This window comes from Cinclus cinclus, chromosome Z (genome assembly GCF_963662255.1).
Source record: "Cinclus cinclus chromosome Z, bCinCin1.1, whole genome shotgun sequence".
Lineage (NCBI taxonomy): Eukaryota > Metazoa > Chordata > Aves > Passeriformes > Cinclidae > Cinclus > Cinclus cinclus.
The window spans coordinates 28780504-28797484 of record NC_085084.1 but is presented as its reverse complement, the minus strand read 5'-3'; positions in this window follow the sequence as shown (position 1 = coordinate 28797484).

Below are 16981 nucleotides of genomic sequence, written 5' to 3'. Positions count from 1 at the left end.
CAGAATTATTAGTGGTCCAGTGTAACCCAGCAGTCTAGCAAACTTCGTATAATACATTTTTGATACTACTGACTTTGCATGAAGTTGTTTTCCCAGTCAACTATTCAGGGTTTAGCTCACATTGTTAATGAAAAAGAAGAGTGTTCTAAGCAGCTGTTAGAAGCTTACTTTTTAACTGAAGACAGTCTTCATATCACTAAAAACACACAACATTTTCTCAGCTGTCACAGTTTGAGGCTTCAATTACATTTGAGCTAATGATTCTGGTATGTTGTTACCTCATAAAAATCACCAAAAAGCTATTAGTATTACCCTTGAATGCAGCTTAATTCTCAGGAATGAGACTAATATGGCACAAGTAACATACATTTAAAATAACGATAATAATACTTGCAAAGGAGATAATGAGAATAGTATTTGTTGTCAGAAACCAGTTCTTCAAACACAGATTCTAAATATAGTAAAATACAATGCTGAACACTGTAGACATGAAGAGCAATATGATTTATTTATTTTCCCCTGGGTTGCAATTCATAAACAGACAATATCATGGTGTTGCAGTTTAATCCCAGTCAGCAACTAAGTAACATGCAGTTGCTCAATCACTCCCCGCCACACAGTGGGCTGGGGAGGAGAACTGGGGAAAAATGGATAAAATAGAATAAAATTAAAATATTGTAATAATAATGATAATGAACTTAACTGTAACAAGAGCGAGACTACAAACAAACAAACAAACAGACAGACAGACAGACAGACAAACAACAAGAAAGACAAGTGATACACAATTCAATATTGGTCACAACCTGCTGGATGATGTCCAGCCTGTCCTCAAGCTGTGTGAGCAGCTCCCACCCAACTCCCCCAAGTTTACTGGACATGAGTTTATAGTATGGAATACCCCTTTAGCCAGTTTGGGCCATCTCTCCAGGTTTTGCTCCCTCATGGCTTCTTATGCACTTGCCCACTGGCAAAGCAGAGGAAACTGAAAACTCCTTGATTTAGGGTACGTACTACCTAGCAGCAGCTGAAACACCAGTGTGTTAATCAACACTATTCTCATTCTAAATCCAAACACTACTAAGAAGAAAATTAACTCTATCCCAACCAAACCCAGGATGACTACAAAACCAGGAAGTGGCTATATTTTATAAAGCATACATTTATAAAGTATATATACACTATAAAGTGTGTAATAATTTCTCCATCATCTCTCCCACTGAATTGTCAACCCACACAATTCAATTCATTCCAAGTCATACAACCATGTGACATCCACCCTCATTTTATCAACATTCTACCAAGGAAGAAAAGATTGTCTTTTTTTTCTTTATATTAATTGTGCTTGAGAGTAAAAACTATGAAAATATTTTACACCTTTCCACATTAATAAAGAATATGTTCAAATTAAAAATAATCATTAAAATTGCTCAGTAGAAAATTTGGTAGACAACAATGCCTGCACTAAAAATCCAGCTGCTTCTCTTGCTACCTCCCTCAAAAATCTGTAATTGTATACCATTACTGTACACATGAAATAGCGAGAAGCAAGAGAAAAAAGGCTGGTCACTGAAAAAAAAAAAGTGCCTACTAATTACAGATTCCTATCCTCAACTGTCCAGTTTTGAATCCTATAGTTCCAGTTTTGAGTCCTATAGTCTGTACTGTTTTTGGTAGCAAGGCTGTACATTCAGTTCTATACATTTAACTCATCATTACAAAGTAATTTTGTTACACAATACCTTATCAATAACCTCACAGTAAAAAACCCCTGACCTTATTAAAGTCATTATTAGGGAGCTAGGGTTTAGACAGTTCTGAGGACACAACTTTTTTCACTCATGTCCATTCTGCTTTTCTTTACTTGAGTAGCATCACCATGTCATTCTCTTCCTTCTACAGCATCGGTACTTAGTCCTAAAAGCCAGAGAATCAAAGAGACCAATGTTGCTGCTCTCCCCATTCAAAACTAGATAACTATCTTCTGTAATAAAAAATAAATATTATTTCTCTGCATCTATGTCCTCCTGCTTAGTTCTGTTTGTCAGAGTCTTCTTAAAGACTGAGTCTACTCCCATCTACAAAGACATCCTCCTTCTCATCATGGCTCTGACCACATTGTCTCTGGACAAACTGCTATGCAGAACCCTGTGGACGGAAAATGTCAAGGGACAAGGTTATTAAGGGAAGACTCCTTTCAGTCTCAGACCCACATAATGGCTACCCCATTCTGAGATACAGAGAAACCACATATATTGGTCTTTAAATACCTTTGAAGTGATCTGGGCAGTGATTATGTCAATGATCACAGAAAAGAAATACTTTTAGTGAAGGTTTCTCTGCTGGACCTTGTGCCTTTTATCAAGAAAAAAGGAGAAAACAACCAGGAAATGTACTTCATGTTCAATTGAGAAAGGGGGATTTATTGGATTTATACTAAACCATGTAATTTTCACATCATTTTGAGTCTGGTAAAGCACCTGAAAGACTAGCCTGAAAACAAGCTTCATTATTTGGCCTATTTTTGCCCAGACAGTATAATTTGGACATATGTTATTACCTGTCTTAAGTACACTGCAAGTCAGTGCACATGCCAAGCTATTAGTATTAGTACTCATGTGTTCAGGAATACAACAAAAGTCCTAACAGAAAAAAACCCCACAAAAAATAGCATAGTAATGCATCTTCCTAAACATAGTGTAGGTATCTTCTAGATACTTTTAAAATTCAAATTCAAATATAAATACAAATATATCTGTTAAATTTTCTGTTGTAGAAAGTATTTATTCTTGAAAGATAACGGAAATATTTAGATTGAGACACAGACTATTTTATTTATATTATCTTAAGCTTTTTACTCTTTTAGGTAAAATGAGTTGCTATGCTAATACCCTCCATAGAATTACTAAAAGCAAAGGAATGCTTCTCTGAAGTTTTGGGGATTTTTGCTATTTTCTACTGTCCAAGAAATCCCCATCATGATACCTGTTGAGACATCTTCTGTAAAAAACTAAAACACCTAAATCTAAACAACCCACGATGTTAACAAATCCACCACCAGAGTTTTTTTGGTAATTATGCCTTCTTTTTCCATCAGAATTTTCAGAAAACAAATTTATCTATGATTGACATCCTACTGTTTCAATCCATAAATTATTTTATTTATCAATGAGCAAATAAGAAATCCCATCTGCTTATTGGAAGTTTATCTTTCCAAGCTTAGGAAGAGATTACAAATGGCATGAAAAATTAAAATATGTACACATTACAAATGAAATGTACACATTTTTCTTTTCTTCTTTACACACTACGACTCATTTATGCATTGACAATGTGTATTAGGTTCTACAATGGTATTTTTGAGATCCCACTAGTCTCTCCTAGCAACATTTCCATCGTGAGATTATAAAGTTTTTTGTTGTGCCAGTTTTGCTGTCTCCAGAGCTTTCCCTATACATAGTTCTATAAAGATAATCCTCAGCAGAAACCTGTAAATTATGTCAGAAAGTATATGATGAAAGTATTTAGTTATCCAACTGAACTCAAACCGTTTGTGTATTTGTAGATGTTTACTGTCTTTGTCTGCTTGCACAACAAAATGAAGACCACCAGAACATTGACTCTGAGAGCTACTGTAATTTTTTTATAGCAACAAGCATGCAATCAATGTCAATGTGCTTATCAATATATGAAACTCATAAAATCTCCTGCTTGTTGCTTATGAACTACTGGCCAAATTAATGTGGTGCTTGTCCCAGTCAAGTCCAACAGTTAAGATTTGAGAGAATATGTAGGACCTACAACATGCAATCAAGCCCATTGGGTTTTTTTTGTTTGTTTTATTTTGTTTTCTTTTGTGCATTTGCTTGTTTGTTTGTTTGTTTTGTTGATTCTGCTGGCTACCAGGTGACAGATACCAGGTATTTTGACATCATAGAGATCAGTAACTTACATTAGGGGTTGCCATGATGAATGCAAAATATGACACAACTCCAACTAAAAAAATGCTAATAGGGAAAAGAATGGCACTGGAAAAAGACCTAATGATGTTTCCTGGGAAAACCTGGCAGTCTTGTTCATTGGTCAGAAGCATGTCACCTTTTAAAAATACATTAATGTTAAGTAGAGTACTATGTACAGGATGCAGAGAAAGTGTATCTAAATTAGCATTTTTAGAATTCTGCATACATACTTCTGGCAGTGACAATACATTTCTGTTTAACATTTGCAAATTTCAGAAACATTTTTATCAGGTAATTTTTCTTTACGTGACTTTTCATGGAAAGAATGTACTTTACATTTGCCTTTTTAGTCACTGATGTGTTAGAAAACATTTTTGGCAGTATCATAACGTAAGTTTCAAGATAGAATTGGTTATGCCAAGTGTGAATACAGTCCTGGAAAGCTTATTTATTTTCTCATGACTTTTTTAGATATGTTATGATACATCTTCCATGAGAAAAGAACTCACAAGTATTTCTGGGAGGGTAGTTTTGATTCATTTTGTCTCTCAGATACATATTCATCAGCTCCCAGAAAATTATTTTTTTTCAAAAAACCATCTTGAACTTAACTAACATGCATAAAAAATCAAAAAATTATCAAGAAGATGAAATCAGCTTTTTCTTTGTACTACAGTATAAAATTTGAGCTATGCATTTCATTTTAAATTAAGAAACTACAGCTTGTCCCAGTACTTATTTGCAGACAGGCTTCTGATGTAGATTTGCTTAAACAGCAAGTCTAAATACACAAAAATGCTTGCTTATCAATTGTTTAAATCAAAGATATATGTCAATATGTAAATATAAACATTTATATATATTTATGAATTATTCACGTGTCTTACATAAGTGTATACATATACTTATAGACATATTAATCCTCTCTTTCTTCTACTCCTTTGGGTTAGATGCAGGATAAATGTTGGACAATATCCAGAAGACTGCAGCTGTTAGACTGTATTTTGCGAGGTCACATCCACAACCATGGCTCAAGTGGCCATGACAGTTGTGCCAACAGCAGCAACTCATGTGAGGATTACACTGGGTGGGTCTCTTTATACAGAAACACTCATACTTCAGCTCAGTTTCATCCCTAGGAGATACATCCTAATGATACTATGGAAATTACTATGAACTCACAAACACTTTAATTAATGTCTGGGGGTGGTTCTTCAACAGGAGATATCAAATTGTTTAGCTCTAAGTTCATTTAATAGGGGAAGTGCTTGAGAATTGCTTCATGAGGGCTTATGATATCATTTGTACCATGTGCTCAGTAGACAATAATCAAATCATAAAGCCAGCCTTGAATATGAGGCATTTCACCGTGTAAAAGAAAATTTGGCTGCATTTATGGTTTGGTTGCAGATTTTTTTTGAGATCCAAGCAATAATTTTAATCAACATGCTCCAAGCTAGCATTTTATTTCACTCTGTCCTTTTCAGGCTCTACAGATTTCTGCTGATTTCCAGAAGTAAATACTCTGAAATATTCAACCTACAAGCCAAAACATTAAAAAGAATTAAGAGTTTTGATGATTGTTGAGGTTTGACTACACTTGTGAAACAAATAAACCCTATATTGCTAGTGGTGAACAACAACTTGTTTCTTCAGCATCGTTCCCCGAGTATGAAGGGATGCAGATGAATGTCTACCTAAACCTAAGGCCTACAGCTGCTTTCCTAAATTAAGACTGTGTATCTGAGATTCTCCAAGGGAATCTCCTATGGTCCAGGGAACCCATCTATTCATTCTTACTGCATTTTTTTAAAATATAAGAGCTAACTAATATGTAATACTATTTTCATCTTTCTGCCATTATTTTTGCCCGCCTTTTCAAGCCGAGTCAAAACAAATTTCCTTAGTTGGTTTGAATGCATATCTGTGTCAACTAGAGGTAGAATAAAGATTAGTAAAAGAAAGAGATGCAACATTTTATTTCTAATGATTACTGAAATATAGCTAGTAAAACACTTGGGAAGTTGATTACAAAGTTTGTCTACATAGTTTAACATGGGCAATATCAGAGTAAGTAAATATTGAAACAAAAAAATATCAAGGATTAAGCAGGTTTGCATTTGAAATTACTGCCAAAGTATGTCACATCCAGTATCTAGTGCGAGGAAGCTCCTTATCAGTGCTGCATCTATTACCTCTTTAATTATTCTGAGGACCTTGCCATCATTGCCTTCCAGTTCTTAGGAGAAAGTAAAAAGATGGAAGGTCTGACATGTAAGAAAAGATACCCCATACCCCATGTCAGTATTTTTTCTGTAAAACTTCAGATTTTCTGTGGCATATTTTAAAAACAGTCAGTTCCTGGAGCTGACTATATAAAGCACAATAACTATATAACACAACTATAATAAAAATGTATATGCAACTATGTAACAGAATGATAATAAAAACCCTTGTGAACCTACACTCAATGAATAAAAATAAATTACTTTGCTATACAGCATAATCTACAGGACAAAGGAAAATACCTTTTGTCAGTGAGTGAAAGGGACATTAAAATCAATACAACTGAAAGTTCACACAGAATAGTTAAATGGTTTAAAAGACTTGCATCTGCTATTATTTAAAAATTCTTATGTTTAAATTTTTAGAGTTTTGAGGATTTTTTATAATTACATGTCTTAAAGTGACCTGTAAATGGTTTGAAAGTCATTCTCCCCTGAGTACATTTTCCAGCTGACAGGTGTAACCTTTTCTCATTCAGCCTGAAGCTAGGAAGGACAGATGATAAGTGAGCTGGCAGCCCTTCACCTCCTTATTAAAAAAACAAAACAAACAAACAACAACAAAAAAAAAACAACCAAAAACCTATATGGGTGAAAGGAAACATGTAGGACACAATGTAACTTTCAATATTTCTGCCTTGTTTGTTTGTTTTTTGACATTTACTGATATTTAATCTATTTCAAATTACTCAAGCGATCCATCAGCCTTGTAGGATTAGGCTTACTTTGCAAGCCAAAAGGACTTAAAATACATTAGATTCTAGCTAACCACTTGCTATTCATTGCTATGTGCTTTACAGGATTTATTTTTTCCTTTATCATTTGGCACAAATATTTTGCCACACAAGAAAGAATATTAATTTCACTTACAGAAGATATACGGAGATTACTGCAACTACATTATCCTGTTCTCCCTAAACATGCCAATGTGATTAAAGGCACACAATGATTCATTATTATTACTATTCATTATTATTCTGGTTAGTCAAAATACTCAAATTCAATTCTTTTCTTTAAAAGGGGTTTCTGTGATGTTGCTGGACACTGGGATGCTCTGTCTTTGTTTCTAGGAATTTTTAGCTAGAAATTATTGTGTAGAACGTAATATTTTAACGTTGGGCAGAAATCTATACACGAAGTAGAGGTCCTGAGGTCCATGGACAGAGATTCCTACAAGTCCTCACGCTTCAACAGCCTATTGGAAGACTTCCCACACACCCAAACACAGCCCTTTTCCGGCACAAGGCAGAATAGAAAAGACTCCATAAACTGCTTGAGACTTTCTGCTTTGTGAAATAACAATACTAAAACTTCTAAACATCCATTTACCAAGACTTACTCGGTTACCTTCTTGAGCTCCGAAGGAAATCATGGAATCAGGAAGAAACTGAATATAAACCACAACAGAGACTGAATGTATTTTCAGACTGGAATGTGAAAAAGACATCACAATATTATTTGGTATCTTCATATGTATTGTACTTTCAGCAACAAATATGCATGAAAGAGACCAATCTGGCAAGACATTTACACTGAAGACATTTTAAAGTCTCCTTATGGAAAATTCTATGTATTTTAGTTAACCTTGGAAAGAGCTCTAATTTTTGATTACTCTACTAGCCTGTACATGCTTTCAGGATTACAAAAATAAATACAGGAATTTATAAATTCTGCAAATATACAATGATTCCTTTTTGAAGTTATCTTAGCAGCTCTTAACTCTGGATGCCTAAAAGAGGATCAAAGTAAGAGCAACACAATTACTTTTAAAGTGATGAAAACGGAAACAGTTGGTTTTATGTCCAATCCTTGTATTTTGTAGCCACAAGCAGGTCCTGGATAATAACCTGAAATGCCTGTATCAAAAACTGGAATGACATAGTTACTTATTGCAAAGATATAGTGAACTTGCAAAACACATTCCCTAGATAAAAAAAAAGCATTGATTTATAAGCATCACTGAAAATAAAGATGCTAAATTTACTTTTGTAGATGGTTTTACCTGTGGCATAGTAATTTTCCAATAAGAAAGCAAAGAAACAAACCCAGGAAGAAATATAGGAAATTCTCAGCATGTGAGCATATAAATCAGTGCACTAATTTCAACCGTAAACCAGTGATCAGCTGAAAGCTCAGTGATGATGTAACAAAATCTTCATGTACCACATCAAAACTGCAAAATATATAATGGACAAAAGACAAGCTGACATTTCATTTCTGAAAAGCCTTTTTCCACACCACCACCAGACTCCATTTTGAGTGAAGTTTTACCACTCCTCCCACCAACACAGAGCATGTGCTGTACAGTAAATTGCTAGCTACATCCTTCTGAAATCTTCTATTAAAAGTCTCAGGATAACCAAAATTATTTTACTTTGAGAAGCAAATTTTTTATTTTGGGGAATGTCTAAACTTACTTCGGGAGAGAATGGTTGGCTCAGCTGCCTTTGTTGGTGCAATGAGTGTCAGATAACTCCACTCATCCACAAGAGAATATGGCTTTACTTAAAGGACTAGAGGGAGAGAAGTTAAATAGTCAGAACACTTCTCCTCTGCAGCTTGTAAGAAGTCAGCTTCTGGTGCAGGAGCTGAGAAGGAAGGATAGGAAGACAGAATTTGGTGAGGTTTTTTTCACTTGGTGTTTATGGCTGCTGAGAAAGCTGGCACAAAGCATGACCTGGCTGACCACGTTTGCAGCAGCAGCAGCTCAGGGTCTGACGGAGATCTAATGGGAAACTGGGGCTAATGGGGAGGGAAATGTCCCAAAGGAGTGCCCTTGGCAGCGCGTACACGCCTGAAGAGGGTGTGTTTGTGGAGGCTGCAAAAGGGAAATTCACTCCATCCTTCGGGCATAGGATACAGTACATGAAAAAGAGGACACTGTCCTTCCAGCATGATACTTACATTGCTTTTCCAAAATCCAACCATCACCTCAGTACTCTCTCTTCTTTCGCAGCACCTTCCTCTACCAAAATCTCAGAGCAGCCATGAACAGCTGAAGCCATAAGGATACATAGAGAAACACAAGAGCATGCTTCAGACACAAGGAAGCTGTGAGTTTAAAATGCCTCAGGCAGAAGAAGCAAGTCAATTTTGATTTCTCTTATCTCTAGCAACACAGGGCAAAAAAAAAAAAAAAAAAGGCAGTCTATAAACACCATCTCCTTCAACAGCAATTTGTAAACCTAGCACATCTGTCCCATGCTTTATTTATGAGTGAATGAAAAACAATTGGATTTGTGTCAGATAGAATATCTAAAAGCTGAAAGGAATGATAGATTTTCATTTTGGCCATACAAATACACAGTTCATGTTTACTTTCACTATGAGTCAAAATCCACTGTCTCTCCTTAGAGTTATAATTAAAAGGATGGATACAAACAAATCCTTTGGCCCTGCTGGCTTGCATTACTTGAAACAATGCTACATCAAATGGTGGAAATACTGGGAAACTAAAATTGCCACTTTTCTTTTTCTTTTTGATGACTTGGACTATGAGACCAGTACTGTGTTAACTGTATTTCTCATGTTTCTAATTTCAAAAGAAACGTCACCATGGAGCTACAGCAGCCAAAACAATGAACCTTCTATCTTGCCTGTGGGCAGAAGTTAAATTATATACTAGTTGAAAACGGGAATTACATGGTATGCGAGGATTTTCTGCAGTAGAAATCAGAGGTGAATAATTCTTTCCATGTATTATTGTCCTTCCTTCACCCCAAAAATAGCTCCCATAAATAAGAAAGTTCAAAACCTGCAAACTGTTCAAGAGTTAGCTGAGCACTGTACTAATTGATAAGGATGCATCAGAAGTAGCAAAAGAGCATATACTGTGTTTTAGAAGGTTTAATTGAAATACAAGTATTCTGCTGTTCAGATAGTAATTCTTTGATAAATCTATGCATGCACAGAAGCAATTACTAATTTTATTTTTATTGCAGCTGGCCAATAGCACTACAAAAACTAAGTTGGATGATGGTATCTCAGATAATATTTTTCCTTTTAAAAATAAGCAAGTAGGAAAAAAAGCAACATAAAAGCTTTTGCAGAAGAATCAATATGCTCTTGATCTGGTTTAAGACAGTACCAGAAAGTTCTCTCTCAGAAAATCACAAGATTAAATAGATAAGACCCCTTTATTTAATAGGATTTTGAAATAAAGGCCTGTTAACTGAGATGGAATTAGAAGGAAAACCCAAGGAGGTTATTTATGTTTTCTGTATTTAGTAAAATGTAATTTCTACTATTGATTCCTTTAGTAGCCTGCTCATCAATGATGATTAATAGAATTTTAGTTTCTCATATAATATTCCAGCAACTACAAAAACTGTGTTTAAAAGTACCCTAAAGTGACATATTCTTAGTGAATTTAAAATCTGGCTTATATTCAGAAATTACACTTACTCAAAAATATATTTGGTACCTTTAAGCACAAAAATGCATGGGTACTTAAAAAACTAACAACTGAAGCAATCATTGCTTGATTTAATGCTTTTACAACAGTTTTTTTTTTATTTCACTCCTTCTGTCACACCTTACCAGTGATAAATTTATGGGTTTTGATGGAAGATACGGAAGTAAAATTGGTGTTAACTGTTTCGTGCTGAATCATTTATGCCCCATGTAATCTAGTACAGACTGATTTCCACTTCTCAAGCAAGTCTTTAATACAGTAGCTACATGAAAGGACACTGCACCTATTTTTTGGGTTGTTCCACTCTCTTCATTGTGGTGATGCCTCAGAGGAGGTGGACACCTCCCCACCTACGTTCTGCTGCACCTGGGCTGGCAGTACAGGCTGCACACGGGTGAGAGATCTGCGTCAGGACGAAATTACCTACAAGAGCTGCAGACACAACCCCATGGCAGAGACAGGGAAGACTTGTACTGGCTCTTTGCAGGCTCTCCAGAGTGTGTCTGCACCACCACCACCACAGGGTGCAGACATAACAGCTGGCTGGACTTGCTCTTCCTGCCCCAACATCTTCCTGTATCCCACCTGCCTGGCAAGTCTCCACTCCTTTGAGGGCAGGCAGGCTCACAGCCAAGGTGCAGCCATTCAGTGTGGTACATGCTTTTACTTGGGAAAATCACATTCCGAAAACTTCACAGAAATGAAAATTAGTATTGTCACTTTATTCCTTCTGGTATTTTTGGAGTACTTCTACCAAGGCATTACTTAACGAAGCTGGAACTTTCTTCTTAAAAAAAATGCAAATGTCCTCTCCATGGAAATGTATATTCATAGTCTTGAAATCTTCTCAGTATGTTTCTTACTGCTACTATTACATGACTACTTTGAAAGACTAGAAGACACTCCAATTTCTCTGATTTTTTCCTAAAGAGTGACACTGTAATAAAACATTCATGTACAACGGGCCTATCCATCTATTATCTCTGGACTTTAATACTTCCATAGGCATTTATGATCCTAACATTCTAATTCTTAGTGTAAAGGTAGGTATTTTTCTCTCCATTGTCATATAATACTTATTAACTTGTCGCACGTGAAGGATGTGATAACCTCAGAATGGATTGTTCCAGTTATGCAAATTTACATAAATTTAGGTAATGCTAAAAGTAGACTAAATTTCCCTCAAGAAATGGAAATTTTTCCTTTTATTTTGCGAGACATCCAAGTTGCTAGTCCTCTCTTCAATTTCTCATCCATGCTAATTTTGCTTTCTGCGTGGCTGCCTGGCCCTTTGCATTTGCACTGCTCAATGCCCTTTGACTTGTGACAAAGCTTCAGTGAGGTGAAGAGCTCGCTCCCTACCTAGCACCATGCATGTACCTTCTTCCCACAAGTGCACATCACTAATGACTTACAAAATTAAAACATTCACTGGTTACACAGCCAAAAAAAAATCACCTTTCTTTCCTGTTATAGTTTCCTCTTGGTTATTATGAATTCTCATGGATCTTTGGAAAAGTCACTGAGACTCTCACCTAGCTTCTTCCTGCAGCTCCTGAAAAGTTCCTCAGCCAATGCTGACCCAGTGTGGGCTCAGCAGCTGATTTTCACTGAGAAATATGTTTTATTTAACCATGTAGCATTTACCAGAGCTGCTGAAAATACTGTGGTTTTCTACAGCACAGGCATTACAACACAGTGAATTGACAGTGTTTCTCATGTCTGAGTTCAACCTGAAAGCAAAAATAGATTTGTGGGAGAAAATTAGTTAAACAGTTTGTTTTCCTCTTTGATAAATTACATGCCCTTCTCCAATATAAATAATGAAAAACCGATATGGCCATGTCCAAGTAATATTCCTATAGAATATGGAATTTATACACGTATTTCATGCTTTAAAGAAGCACACTTAAAAAAACTCTTTGAAAATGTATTCCCAAGTCTTGGTGTTTTTTCCCCCTCTTTTCTAAAATGCAACATCAATTAGCAGTAACAATGTAATTTGGCCCTGGTCTCAGATGTCACAGCACTAATAATTACAGAAAATGCATAAAACAGTGATACCCAAATCCTAATGCACAGGAGAGTTATTCATTAATTTTAAGAAGGTTTTATCAAGGAAGCCTAGGTTGAACATAAAAACTAAGATGAGATTTTAATGTTTCTACATCATTACCTACTTTAGGGTGTATTTCAAACTCATAAAGCTATCCCATTTTGTACCCATGGCAGAAATCACATAGCAGGCCAGAACTTTCTAAATTATGTATTTAATAATTTATTTATAGGACATCTAAATGAAAATAGCTGCAAAGAATTGAAAAAGGTGCTCTCATAACCCAGGGTTTAGTTAGGAAATGCTTACACTACTTAAATTTCCACGTTCTAAACTTGCTTTTCATAGCATCATCTACAGAGATTAATTGTAACATTTCACAGTACTATTAGGAGGTATATTTTCTTTATTTCCTACTTAATTTAAATAAAACCTGTTGAATGCACAGCTAACTATTATATTGATGCAATTTAAAAGTAATCTGAAGATAATGTATAACTCTTCAAAGCAATTAGTAAAATTATTACATTTTCTTAAGCAGTACCTGACTGAGTGCCAAAAAAATCCACTACTCACCTTGACACTTTCAGGTAACTTTATTTCTGTCTAGACATTAAGTTTTTTGCTGATGAAATCTCTATAAAATGCAAATTTCAACAATCTGAAGTGCATCCAACACATCTAAGGATATGAATTTATAGATCACACGATTTATACTATCAGAAAAAATACATAATCATACCCACATATCTATAGTCATCTTTAAATGTTATAATTTGTGACCATTGGTATAGAAACTGCAAAAATAACACTGGTTTTCTTCATGTTTGACCTTAACCATTTACGTTTTCATAACAGGTATTTTCTTAAAATAATTTTATTTATTTAAGCATTATTATCCAATTCTGATCATAACCACAGGGCTGAAATTGGTTTGCACTTATCCCAAATGCCTGCATTCTATACAGCTGGTGACATAACAGACCAAAATGTATTTTGATTTGCATCATAAGTATCTAGGACAGAATTTAATCTGTTTGTACATATAAAAAAGTGTAAATAAATCAAAACAATTTTCAGAGAATCTAAAGTTCATCCAGAATGAGAGTTCTAATGGGTGAATATTACTAAAGAAAAACTGTTACATATGCCAAATTACAATTCCTAAGACACAAGATAATACTTAGAAAGAAAATACCATATTTATCAGGATTTTACTTTGCTTTTATAGGTAGGTATCATCAGCCAGCTGATGATCTCCATTATGTATATTCCATGGAAAGCAATTTCAACTAGAGTATTCCAAATATTCAAGAAAAGCAATCACTTCCAGTAAAACTGAACAGCACGAACATTGCCCTGTCCAAGTAAAATATAATAAAATAAAAAAGGAAATAATAACTTTAGTTTTTTTCCTAGATGTATCTGAAGTTTGCCAATAGTTATTAGTGTTTCAGGTAGTGATGTGGTACAAGCCCACTAATTTACCTTAGAAGACTCATCTGAATTTTGCCTAGCCCTTAGCTAACATGCCACAAGTAAACCTGGTAACAGAGATGCCCAGGAAAAAAACACAAGTACAAAATTGTAAATTATTACCTTGAAATGTCTATCTTAGGTGACTCCTGAATACTGGAGATGCCTTTACTCAATAAAAGCTGCAGCTTACAACCTAATGTGTTTTGGGTTTTTTAGATAGGCAAAAGACAATTGCAGGGCTGAGCCACTTTATCTTGCTGACATTCAGAGCTGGCTGGGATTCAGAAACAAACATTCCTGTACATAATTTCTTTGTGAACATAGATTTTCATAGTAAAAACTGACCAGACCAAATCCACTTGAAGAGCTTGCCCCTTTTTTTTTCTTTAATCCATACAGAGATTGCACACAGAAGAAAGAGACTTGAGAGATTAAAGCAGATTTTAAATGTTAAAGTATCCTTCTAGCAGTGAGAAAAGCAATGTTTCTTTCCCTCCTGTGATTGGATTTTAACCCCACCTCCTATTTAAAAGACAACCATGATTCCAAATTACTGTGAGTATGAGATTTTCCCCCATTGCTTTTGCTGAAACTATACAACTCTTTCAGAAAAAAACGCACAAGTCATTGACAAAGATACAGCATGACTGCAGTTAATTACTCACTACAGACACAGGAAGGATCCTGATGAAAAAGGATTATAGAAAAAAGGAACACATTTTATGCCAGAACAGTCTTGTTCTCTCCTCATTTCTATCCAAATACTGTGCTATCTAAAAGGATTTTGACAGATACCCTAGGGCACTAAACAGAGAAATTATAAGCAAAAATGCCTTCTCAGGGCCTGAAATGGGATGCAGTTTTCAGGTGGATTTGCCAGCACACTTCCTAAGCAGAATATGCTTCAGAGCCAAAAAACTCTTTCGATTTTTAACGTACGGTTTCAGTACAGCTCCTAGACTACGGTAACATTTGAAAAAGGCAGTTTGGGTCTTCTGGATCAAAATGAAAATTATTTTGAACAAGTCTCCCCTTGGTCAGAATGTACCTCAAGACCTCCTCTACACTCATCATTATTTGGTGGCTTTCTACAAGTCAACAATCCTCAAAAAAAAGTCTTCAACTTTTTTTTTCTTTTATTAAACAAATGTGTCTTTCTTGAAGTCTGCCAGTGTGACAATGCTAAATATTCCCTGTCTGTTCAAAAATTTTCATTCCATATGCCCAAACATTTTTCTCTGCAGCATGCTTTTCTCTTCCCCCAAGAGGCACAATCTGCCCCCATAACCTGCTGTACCTGCAGTACCTACACAGTGTCCAAAATATATGAAAGGACAGGCAGAGTAGTTATGCCAGATACACCACACAGACACATACTATGTCCTAACACAGTCATCCCAATTTACCTCATGAAATTAAAAGCAAAAAAACAGTAGTCTCATCGTGGAGTCAAGCCCAAGTCATCCATATCATTGACTCCACAGTTTGTATTCTTCTTGACTGCTTCAGCTGGTAATTTCCAGAGTATTTGTGAGACATGATTAAGATTGGTATTTCTGGTAAATGCCTTTTTGTCATATAGCAATATAAGAAAGCTATTTCCTGGGATCTGCTGATGACTAATAAGTAACTAGCTAACTAACTAGTTATCACAACTACTACTATATACAGCAGCGGTTATTGTAAATATTATAATTAAATATAATTATATTATAAATAACTACAGAGCTAGCCAGCTAGACAGAAGCAACAGAAAAAGCTGGATAATGTTTTCCTCAGGTGCTTCTCTGGATAAATTTTCCAGGTAACTGAATGCCTCAAGAGAGAATCTAGATTAGGGAAGCAATCTAGATTAAGTGAAATGTCAATCAAGTTACTGCAGTAAGAGATTTGGGAAGCAATTGAGTGCTCTGATTCCACATAATTTCCACCTATTTGCATTCATCTCTACATGTAAAGTGCCTGAGCTGCTGTCCATAGTAATTTAATCACCACCATTCCCAACCTTTCATCTAGCCTGAACATTTTATGAGCCAGCTATGGGATTATTTTATGCAGTTGTGATTTTCTCTCTGCAAGGCAAATGAAAGTGCAAAGCAAATGAATACTTTCATGAAAAACTATTCTATTCAACAAGATCTGCTGCTATTTCAGAAATTGCAATGATTTACAGCTCTCAAGAGAAAAAAAACTGCATCATGGGTTGCTTTATCACAGGTGATATTCAAGACAACAATGTCTGAAGTTGCTGCTGGAATACAATGGTATACTTGCAAAGCGATTCTAAGTGTGAAACACCTTAGAGAAATGTTGAGTTGCTACTGAGACAAATGGACTCAGAGGTGACTAACAGTAACGTAACTTTATCTGTTCCAAAAAGTTTCCAACTGAGGCACAGGCAAAACTCGGGTTAAGGGGTTTTTTTTCTTTTTTTTTTTTTAGACAACAACTTGCTCAAATTTATTGTAGTAATATGACTAAGTTATCCTCTGTGTAACTTTTGCTACTAAATTAAAAAAAAGGAAATACATCTCTTAGGCAAATAAAAAATAACCCAGACAACAGCATTATTTTTTGACCAAGTTACTTTCTATATGGCACTTGTCTCTCAAAGACCACCACATCCAGTCACTAACTCTGCGTACTCCTAAATTAATTCAGTAGGCCATACCATCTTTGGACAGTACAGTGACAATATCAATGAATACTGGAACAACAGAAGAGACATTCTTGTGTTCAGGACTGGAAAGACAAGCATGACTGAGCTCAAAGACATTACTACAGG